At 40.7% G+C, this 9,593-nt stretch overlaps 1 pseudogene; it reads right to left on the bottom strand.

Annotated features, from left to right (window-relative positions):
- Positions 1–8,772: 8,772 nt before the first annotated feature.
- LOC126475923 (5S ribosomal RNA) lies at positions 8,773–8,890 on the bottom strand (annotated as a pseudogene).
- Between the last annotated feature and the right edge of the window lie 703 nt (positions 8,891–9,593).

Raw genomic sequence — 9,593 nt, 5'->3', positions numbered from 1 at the left:
TCAAATAAATGACTACACTCCATACAAATACTTTCAGAAACGACTTCCTGACACTTAAATCAACGCTCGATGTTAACAAATTTCTCTTCTCCAGGAACGCTTCCCTTGCCATTGCCTGTCTACAGTTTATATCCTCTCTACTTCGACCATCATCAGTTATTTTGCTCCCTAAATAGGAAAACTCATATCGTACTTTAAGTGTCTCATTTCCTAATCTAATCCCCTCAGTATCTCAGCATCACCCGACTTAATTCGACTACATTCCATTATCCTCGTTCTGCTTTTGTTGATGTTCATCTTATATCCTCATTTCAACACACTGTCCATCCCGTTCAACTGCTCTTCCATGTCCTTTGCTGTCTCTGACAGAATCACAATGTCATCGGCGAACCTCAAAGCTTTTATTTCTACTCCATGGATTTTAGTACCTACTGCGAATATTTCTTTTGTTTCCTTTACTGCTTGCTCAATATACAGATTGAATAACATCGGGGAGAGGCTACAACACTGTCTCACTCCCTTCCCAACCACTGCTTCCACTTCATGCCCCTCGACTCTTTTATCTGCCATTTGGTTTTTGTACAAACTGTAAATAGCCTTTCGCTCCCTGTATTTTACCCCTGCCACCTTCAGAATTTGAAATAGAGTATTTCAGTCAAGATTGTCAAAAGCTTTCTCTAAGTCTCTAAATGCTAGTAACGTAGGTTTGGCTTCCCTTAATCTATTTTCTAAGATAAGAAGTAAGGTCAGTATTGCCTCACGTGTTCCCATATTTCTAAGGATTCCAAGCTGACCTTCCCCGAGGTTGGCTTCAACTAGTTTTTCCATTCGTCTCTAAAGAATTCGTGTTAGTATTTTGAAGCTGTGACTTACTAAACTGATAGTTTGCACTCGTAATGCGTTCAAATATGCTCTAAAGAGAGAAGAAAAATGCTGAGTATGGAAACGAGAAGAAGGACGGGGAAAGGTGAAAGCTGGGGTGGATTGAATGTTCCTCGAGGATTTAGATGGTTCTGAAACACTCCTCATTTCATGTTTACGTTTCCAGTATTTAATTACATTTGTCGTTTTTTCTGAGGTACGAAAATCTGTCATGTTCTGTTCATTCCTCTTCGATATTCAAAGGGCCGTCTCACATACGACATGCCTGGTCTCAGCCTATTGGGTTATAATTGACCACTTTTGGTAAGTACGAAGCGAAACCGACCAGATATACAGGGTGACTCCGTGATGATGTCACAAACTTTCAGGGATGGATGCCGATCCGAAAACGACGAAGTTAAAAATTATAGGCGAAAATTTTTGTGATATCTCTGACAGTGGAATACAGGTACCAGTACTGTTGTGGCTATGATTGTAGGGTAGGAAACTTTCACAGGTGGTAGTGTGAACCAAAACAAGAGAAAAAGCGTGGTAAAGAAGGACTCTAAAATGCGTACCTTGAGAGCTACGAGCACTTGTCTTCGCTACTGTGAAAGATTTCTGCTCAAGAAGTGCCCCTGTATCTTTCAGTTATGCAATTTAGAGCCCATATGCACTAGATATTTTTTCTTGTTTTGACCCATACGATCTCCTCCAAAGATATGGAAACTGTCGTGCTGCAATGTGTAGGCGGTGACGAGGAAGAATAATCACACAACAAAGATAGACGTTTCTGTTGACGAATGGAGTGTTGACATCTGAAGCATCCGAACTCAACGAAGTCATAAGGAAGACCATGTCTAACGACCTCCACATCGATTAAATGCTAATCTTCCTTCCTTTCTTCTGCATACCTATTTTCACATAGGGGAAGGCGGGAAAAGACGGGGAGGTGGGGTAAGACGGGGAAGGGCTATAAGCTACAGCTAGATTATTGACATCTGTGGATAGCTACGTCTACATCATCAATACACAGGTCCCAGTGTGTTGACATTGCTGAACCTTAGCTTCGCGGCGATTTCTGTGGGCTTTTCAAGGTGCGTACAATTGTTATACTGATTTGCAATGTTTTACACCTTTCGAGGTCCTGAAACATGTGTTTCGTAAACATTTGTCCAGACTATATATATATAGCACTGAATAGTACGTCTTATTAACAGCAAACTGCTGTGTCAGTAGTCAATGTTCACTACATAGTGTTCATGTAGGCGTAATATAACCGGACAGAATGGTAGGGGGGCAAGACGGGGTGGGGCAAGATGGGGAGCTTCTCCGTCTTGCCTGTACTATTTGTCCAACCATTACGTTGTTGTCGTCTCATGTGTTTACCTCGCTGCGGGTTTTGAACACGTACATTATACGTTGGATACAATTGTAAATAGAATGGTATTCGTTATTCCAACACTTTCCTAATTAATTACAAAGTATGCCTAGGCTATATGGTGAATAAAAATACACAAAACGTGCAACGTCAGTATTCTTGCCATGCTTTAACGACTGACTATTGGAAATATGGTATTTACTGTATAATATAGATTACCAGAAATGATATGACTCAATAGTACGTTTCACGTGTTTTATTTCAGATGGTTTACAAGTATCGGCGACAAACGTCTAGGCAAGATTGGTCATTGGAGTCAATGGAAGGCGCTTCAAATGCTGTTATGGAAGGTCATATGGGTTCTTTCAGGGCTGCTCGACATTTCAACGTGCCACAGAAATGTGTGTTTCAGCGTCGGGGTGCCCACGACACTTGTGCAGGGACAGAAAGTGATGATGACGAGGCTGTCCACACTTGTGTACTATGTGAAAGTAAGAGGCCTAAATAAAACGTAATACCTGATTCTACAATTCGCAGAACCATGTTTCGAAACATTATCGTCACATGATTTCGTTATTCCAGTCCTTATTTAAGCATTAGAGATGAATTCATGCTAGTTCCCCATGTTACCCCGCATATGGGGCGGGATAGGGAACTGGTAGTTTATGTTTCAAATCGAGATATTTCTAACTAAATGTAACACGTCTGCAGGTTTCTTTGCATGCTATTGTAATTCAATGGTTAAATAAACAAATGATAATCAGACCTACTTGAATTTGTTTGTTTTTGTCGCGTTTGTAAGGGTTTAAAGTTAGCTTCCCCATCTTGCCCCTTCTTCCCCTATATATTAATTTTTTTTGGACACGTTACAGTCTGGGGACGCTCACAGCTTCGCTTATTTACATGATGCGCTGTACTACACGTATCAGTATGTACACTCTTAATGGTTCCACGTAAGCGGTGGCCGAGATCTAAATTAATTCTGTTCTTCATATCACACTTATCTTGATTAGACTGCACTTTCAGTATCTCCTGTGTACTCCTCGTCATAGACTGGAAAAGTACTATCTTTCGTAACTACTTTCACGAATTTTAACTGCAGTTGCGCTCAAAACATTACCAAGTAAGATGGTGTACGTTTCCGAATGTCTTGCAATCTTCCACTTGAAAGAACACTTAGACTTCATTGTCGGTGTAAACTACCGATTTTGTACCATTAATAGTTAGATTTGTACAGCAGGAATTGTAAAGAATGGCCAAGACCTCAGCTGAGATCTCTTCAGCTAACCAGTCAACTTCCTCAGAAATCAAGGTGCAACACATACTGCTCACAGCAGTAGTGTATTCATATCTCTTGGAGACGCGATGAATAAAACAAACTATATTTGCGGACGCATATTGAGGACTTCCATCTATATCCTCAAATGCATCCGAGCTAACAAAATGTACATAAAGAAGTATCTCTGTTCACCGGACGGCACAAGTACACCGTCTGAATAAAAGAAAAGGCTTTATGACAAAGCCACAAAAGAATAGAAATATAAAATGGTTACGATTCCGAAGCTTCTAAAAAGATTCCATAACGGGAGGGCAGGATTGCCACTCGCACGTATAGGCGTATAAACAGAGGATGTCATTACTTACCGCCGAATCTCTGTTTAAAGCGGCGCGCTCGGCAGTATCGACAGTGTTGCTGCTGGGTTGTTTACCGTTTCGATTACCCGCTATCTGAGCAGACCTCCGTAAAATATGGTCGCCAGGTTTAAACCATGGCCGTGCGATTCGGCGCGATTTGAGGGATTCGCGGAAGCCAATCTGCTCGCTTGGTGGAGTGAGGCGTAGCTGCGAAGTAAAGTAAGCCGGACTATCCCGGACTATCCGCCGGCAGTAAAGTGACGTCCCTGGCCGAGCTGTCTTATACACAAATGTGTCGCTCGCCTCCTAAGCGCACGGAAGCCGGAAGGTCGGTAGGCGGGTGATACAACCACGGTTCCGTCGCACCAGCATTCTTCTTTACTCAACTACAAAGTATTCCAACAAAAGGAACGCTCTTTTTGGTATGCTGGGAAAATGTTGACCAGCAGATATCAATTATAAGCAGTGTCTGGGAGAAATATTTTGGAGGTATATTTTACAGGCATCGCATTTATTCCTTTGCAATTATTTTGGTTATTTTCACTCTAGTCGTAATTAAATAAACGGAAGTTCTAGCAGGCGCAGTTCTCTCTGTTTTGAGACCGTACACAGATAGCATAGAGATAAAATCTTCTAACCGTGTATTAGTCACTACGTGGATTTATACGTGTGGAAGAAGAAGATTGGATTTATACGTGTCGAAGAAGAAGATCGGTGTTGGGTCTGGCAACCGATGACAATGTACAAGAGGTCGAGCGATCAGGATTTATGAGTGGGTATTCAGGGCTGCCGTTAAACTAGAGAACAGAAAATTAGGTTAAGTAAAGAGAATATATTTTTAATGTAAGGCATACAAGACGAGTGCCTAGAGTCGGAAGCTATTGGGTGTAGGCCAGGATAGGAGGACGAACAACTAAATAAATGGGCAACAGAAGGGGAGGCGGTCCATGCTAAGATATGTTGGTGGCCGTTCACGGAACGAAGAGCCAGATGATCTCCCTCCCAAGGAAGACGTCTGTTCAGCTCGAGGTCTGGATCACAAGAGAGAGAAGCAACCGTCTTCTGCAGTGCAGAATCCTCCAGCGGCCACACATGTGATCTGTGGCGCACGCATGCTATTGGCTGAAGCCGATGGCGGGAATTCGCTAGCAGTTTGAGCAGAAGGCTCAAGGCATTTGTCGTCAGCAGCTTTAACTGAACAGAATGCCTCGGTTCTGAAAGGCAGAGAACTTGTCAAGTGGACACAGCCGAAAAAAACTTACAAAGATTTGACTGGGGCCTTTGAAATCCATTTTTTCAACCAATTCCCTTAAATATTGCTTCTCTGGCTACCACCCAGTACATTCCTTTCCCGTTCCAGAGGAGTGGTGATTCACATTGCTTACAAAAGAGTGTCAACCGTTCCCTGGAATGACAATTTTCCCTAGTAGAGGACTTAAAGCTATGAGATGGATCTGTTATTATTGTTTTCATTTAGTGTAAGTGAAAGTGGACTTAATGTAACCATCTTTATCAGACTTGTCAGATAAATATAGTAAATTATTAAATATTAAAATTCAATGCAGAAAAACAATATTTCTTTAATAATTGAAATAATCATTTCCCAGAAAGTCAGATATTAAAATAAAATCATCATGAAAGAAAGCTTCATAAAAGGTAAATGAACTAGTGTGCTGTCTGTTACGCCGAGGGAAAAATCTAAAAATCTATCATTAATTTACCGTTACAGTGCTAAACTCAGTGTCATAGATAGTCGGAGCTGGCTGAACTGAAGGGTTTACAGGCACCCCTAGAAATGTTGTGCAGTGAATATGAATCTCGCTGCCAGGTAGTGGAACAGTACCAAAATAACATTTGTATCATCAACATAACAACAAATTTAATTTTCCGAAAATCGATGCATTTGGGTGGTAACCATAATCGATCAACGTGATGTAAGCGTTAATACCCGACTTGAGTAAGAACTGGATTAACTATATTTAAGACAAGGAATAAAAAATTAAGATCTTGTTATATCCTAGATATATAAGTTACGGGTAATATTTGCACAAAGTTCCACGGGCTACAAAACATTGTCATGATTTCAATAAAATCCAGGATTCAGTTAGGAAGACCAAGAGATGACGCACTATAAAACACATAATCCAAATCTTACCTACATCAATCTATGTTAAAATACTGAAGTGCAAAGTCTTTTCATATTTTACGTAATACGTCCACATTTAGAATAACGAAAAAATTTCTAATTACTGAATACAAGTAAGTGGTTGATTTCATTAGAATGCCAAGAATTTATACGCTTCCAGCACAGCGGTGAAGTACACTAACGAAGAATTAACAACTCATGAATATAAGTAGATTGATCCACTTGAAAGCGTAGTTTTGGTTTTAAGATTAAAAAGCGGCTGTAAAAAGTAAACCCCACGATAAACTCTATTCAGAATGGTAACTTTATCTGCATGAAGCAATTGGATAATAGTAAAATTCAATTCATAAATCACCGAAATTCATGACTCTGGATCAGTTTAAAAGACAAACTACTGAGAAAACACTGTATCTGTGGATAACATTAGGGGCGTAGAATGGCTACACAACACAACCCACGGATTTCTAGTACTAAAATTCCAACAATTCCACTTAAAATGTCTTCTGTCACCTCATATCACATCAAGGTCAAAACTAGTCAGTAGTGTCAATTGTAAAAAGTAGCATAAACCAGCGGGAGCATCTGATAAGCTGTTACTGCCTAGACTTCGGTTCATTGTTCTGAAAGGGGAATACAGCCAAATAATACTGAAAATCTCAGAAAAGCAGAAGATATTCCTATTCACGTAAAACCATTTTAAATTGCCTTATAGGGTAACAGTTCTTCTCGCACATCACATAGTTAAATTTATGCAGACGGTTTTACGTGCAAACTAATTAGGCATAACTGAGGAAATGAAAATTAGCAAGGTTGATATGTAACCGAAATACATAGCAACAAACAACGGTTCCGTAAGTAGGTAACTGTAATCAATATCTTCCATAAGTTACTCCTTAAGATTCGATACAACATTGTCGAATTGCAAAATGAGAATCTTGTATGACCTTACATGTTTGTGGAGAATGCATTTAGTGTAAGAACTTCCCAATCATAATACAGTTTACATTTATACTCATTAATTATAGGGAACAGATACTCCTTTAAATGCATACCGAATTCCAAGAAATACAAAATAAAATCGTCAACACGTCACCGCATTTCATCACAGTATTAAAAACATACAGCAAAAATACTTGAGAGAACAGACGTGGGGAAAATCGTCAATATCTATTACCTTACGCAATAATACTGCTCAGCATCTCACCAAAACCATGTTACCATTTCGTAAGTCCCTTTTACAGGAAAACGCATGAAAAATTACTAATTCCCTTTAAAGTAAGGTGTAAAATATGAAAATACAGTGCTCATAATGCCATACAGACTCAATAATTTTCCCAGTGGTGTCAGTCAACCACAATGTTCTCCAAACCTGTTACAGTGCAGTAATTATTAACAAACTGTCCTCAGTTAAAACTAGAAAAACTGAATGATAGGAGCAAAACATCACTTGTCGGATTATCAAATGAAAGCGGGCATTAGTTACAACCTTATTTTTCCTTTACGATGACAAAATTCAGGAAAAATATCTGTCTTGTCAACGTCTCTTAGAATTTACAATTTCAGATTGTTAGGGGACCTTCATATATCTTGCAATACGTTGATCTTTTAGAAGCCTATTATAAAACTAGTCCGACACATCACGGAACTACAGAGTATCAAGTTATTGGTATGGAGAAACACAAAATAAATCTCTAGAGTTAGTAAATTAAGTATGTGTCCAAAAAAAACTAAACCCATTTTCTTCCTGTTCATAAAACTTCACATAACAGAAGGAAAAGAATCCATTGAGCTTTTATTCGGCTCAAAAAATAGAAAAGTGTTTACGATTAGAATTCCGATCGGTGTGACAGAAGCCCACGTTTGTAAACAAACTAACAACTGACCGAAGAAGAGTAGATGGGTTGTACGGAGGTGAAGGAGAGATGTGAGTGTGTGACGTCGAAAAACATTAATGGATACTCAAACACATGAGGGGCAGGAAGGGAACAACACCGCACGGCATGGTAGTAACTGGTGCATAAGGAGATGGGTGGGGAGGGGGGGGGGGGTGAAGGAGTGTAAACGCGGAAATACTGGAGAAGAGGGAAATGCAATGATGCATCTAAAACGAGCTTGAAGTAACCACATGTATTTGAAAGCACAACTGGTGACATGTTCAAGCGGTATGACGCTAAGTGAGCTTATAAACAGAGGGAGACGGTTCTGTCTGACAGCAGGTTGTACACCAATAACAATCTGCACAGAGCGGCAGTAAATTTATAGATGAACGGATCTTAACTTTTGTATGACAAAAACAAATGCAAGGCGGCACTGTAAACGACCCCCAAGAAGGCTCAGTTAGTACAACAGTTGTTTTAATTTTGAAACGGAAGCAGGATGACAGAGTCCATGTCTGTCTCGATTTTCAGCAAACACTTAATTCAGATAACGCTGGCCAATGGTTTGTAGGAATTTCTTACCTGCGTAAAAATTACAACAGAGTCACCTCAAGATGACGAAAATTCCGATACTTAACGGTCGGAGTATGACAGAGTAATGCATGGCTTAATACACTGCGTAAAATACGTAGGTAAGAAAAAGAGCACTCCGTCTTCAGGCCACAAACGGCCCATCGGGACCATCCGACCGCCGTGTCATCCTCAGTTGAGGATGCGGATAGGAGAGGCGTGTGGTCAGCTTTGACCGGAGCCGTTTATTCTGTCGAGTAGCTCTTCAATTCGCATCACGAGGCTGAGTGCACCCCGAAAAATGGCAACAGCACATGGCGGCCCGGATGGTCACCCATCCAAGTGCCCGCCACGCCCGACAGTGCTTAACTTCGGTGATCTGACAGGAACCGGTGCATCCACTGCGGCAAGGCCGTTGTCTAGGTAACAAAAAAGTAAGTGTTAATTTCACTGAGCACCGGTCAGAAATGTTTTCTGAAGACAGCTGGAAGAGAAACGGTCTGTTCGGCGGACATAAGAATTAAAAATGGCTTGAAAGAAAGTAACGGAAATAAATACTTCTGAACCGACAGTGGAATTAGCTTGCCTGCAAAGCAGTGGAACATTAAATACAAAAATTAGTTGAATATTCGAAGGTTAACTATCTATTGAACAGTAAAAGACTGGAATGAATACCGCAAAGAGAGGCTGCACATTTCTATATTTGACAGCAAAACGAAGCACTCAGTAAGGCACGCTTGTAAAAAGTAGCATTGTAGAAAGACTGAATAAGTTAAATTAACGCATTCTTTCGACAGACAAAACAAAATCCTTGTCAACAAAAGAAATATACAACTGAAATACAGTACAACAAAGCTGAACAAGATGCAAAGTTAACAGTATAATTTACTGATTTGAGAGTCCCTATTCCCTTTGTATGTCCTCCTCTGAAGACACGGCACCAGTGTCTCAGTATCGTAGCGCCGCGGCAGGCAGCGAGGCGGCGCAAAAAGCTTAGCCCCAGGCGTTGGGAAATGCGAACGCAGCGTCTGGTACGGCATCGAGTCCGATAAGCTGCGGCAGGTAGGCAAGCAGGCAGGCTCGGCGCGCAGCAGAATAAAGTAAACGGCCACCCTACGGACCG

This window comes from Schistocerca serialis, chromosome 4 (genome assembly GCF_023864345.2).
Source record: "Schistocerca serialis cubense isolate TAMUIC-IGC-003099 chromosome 4, iqSchSeri2.2, whole genome shotgun sequence".
In the NCBI taxonomy this organism is placed as follows: Eukaryota; Metazoa; Arthropoda; class Insecta; order Orthoptera; family Acrididae; genus Schistocerca; species Schistocerca serialis.
Note: the sequence above shows the minus strand (reverse complement) of the source record. Positions and strands in the feature narration are given on the sequence as shown.